The sequence below is a fragment of the Physeter macrocephalus genome, chromosome 5 (assembly GCF_002837175.3).
Source record: "Physeter macrocephalus isolate SW-GA chromosome 5, ASM283717v5, whole genome shotgun sequence".
Lineage (NCBI taxonomy): Eukaryota > Metazoa > Chordata > Mammalia > Artiodactyla > Physeteridae > Physeter > Physeter macrocephalus.
The window spans coordinates 51,789,695-51,791,407 of NC_041218.1; the positions used below are offsets into that span (position 1 = coordinate 51,789,695).

The window sequence follows — 1,713 nt, forward strand, 5'->3', positions numbered from 1 at the left end:
CCTATTTTCATATAGAAATTCTGAAACTGACTACTATAATCCTACAAAGGGGGTTGTGAATATCATGCTATATTTAGGCTGGTAAAAGAAAATAAGATAAAATAAAGGCAGGGTTATAAAATCTTAAAGAAAGACCTTGTTTCTGAATTACAAAAGGATGAATTTGGAGACAATCAAAGCTGATCTAATTCAGATTTAAATTGCAAACAATCTTGGCAGATTACCATATGCTATCACTCTCTTTTTTTTTTTTTTTTTTTTTGGCTTTAGCTAGTGACAGGGTTGGACAGCACTGCTGGGAATATTTACCAAGATTGGTCTGATGGAAAGTTCTAAAAAGCCTCAAAATGTTTTATGTCAAGGTGCCTGAATCCCTTCAAGGACAGAAGTCTCCACTGCATGTGCAGATGTGTTCATAGGCCTGGCCAGGAGGGAGCTGAAAAGGGTACCATGCTCAAGTGTCCTGAAATTACGGGCCTAATTTACCCAAGTCCTCGAAGGCACTAGCTCTAGGTGAAAGGCCCGAAGGCAATGTCTAGCAGCTGTGTGGCTTTTAATTAGAGCCACAGTTGTTCCTGGTGCCACAGTTGGTAAAGCAGAATGGAATGCATGTGTCCCAATTTTTACACACAAATTCTCCACCCACCACGAGCTGTACAAATAGACACACCTTCCTCATCAGCTTGGCATGGGGTGTCTCTCCTTTCCATTCTCTTGCACAATAACTGAGTAAATCAACTTCTGCCTCCACACTGAGGTTCCCTGAACCAAATCAAAGATACAAGGCAGTGAATTTTCCCTTTCCTTTCCCTTCTTGAACCCTCTCTGTACTTTAAAAATAAGGAAACATATGCATGAAAATATTTACTTTTGAATCTCCTCTGCAGATATCCAATCCACCTAAAAGATAAGGGAACGATAATATCAAAATTCTATTTTAAACAGCAAGGGCATTTTTGAAAATTAAAGACGACATAGCCACATACCTTTTCAGCCGGTGCCCTAAATATAAATGTAGCCTTCTGAAGTAGCAGAGGGTGCCCACCAGAAATGAAACTGCCAACGTCACTGACCCCTTTGCTACTCTCCACGCGGTATCTAAGGCTTGGCTGGTGACAAGTGTCCAGGAGTGAACTTGGTCATTTCCTACAAAAATTTAATAATAATAATACTGTATAGCATGGGGAACTAAATTTAATATACTCAATAAACCATAATGGAAAAGAATATAGAAAGGAATGCATATATGTGTCTGAGTCACTTTGCTGTACAGCAGAAATTAACATTGTAAATCAACTATACTTCAATAAAAAATAAAATAAATATACATCACAATTACACAAGCCTGCTTTGTTTAAGGGGAAAAGAAAGATACGCTGGATAATTTTACCTGTAAAGAGTCTATCATTGATTTATATAAACATTTTTTAAAGCATTTGAAAATTCAATCTAAAAATTAAACACCTAGTTCTCCTATAATCAGTGTCATATATAAAGATATCTTTGTTCTACAGAATTCAAGAGGAATAGGGGGCTTCCCTGGTGGCGCAGTGGTTGAGAGTCCGCCTGCCGATGCAGGGAACACGGGTTCGTGCCCCGGTCTGGGAAGATCCCACGTGCCGCGGAGCGGCTGGGCCCGTGAGCCATGGCCGCTGAGCCTGCGCGTCCGGAGCCTGTGCTCCGCAACGGGAGAGGCCGCAGCAGTGAGAGGCC

The 1,713-nt window shown here is 40.7% G+C and overlaps 1 long non-coding RNA gene across 1 annotated transcript; it reads right to left on the minus strand.

The window, feature by feature from the left end:
• Positions 1-263: 263 nt before the first annotated feature.
• Positions 264-1,216, minus strand: LOC112066696 (uncharacterized). The gene is made up of 3 exons (XR_002892807.3): positions 987-1,216; positions 869-900; positions 264-762 (listed from the first exon to the last, which is right to left on the minus strand). It is a non-coding gene; the product is annotated as an uncharacterized lncRNA (long non-coding RNA).
• Between the last annotated feature and the right edge of the window lie 497 nt (positions 1,217-1,713).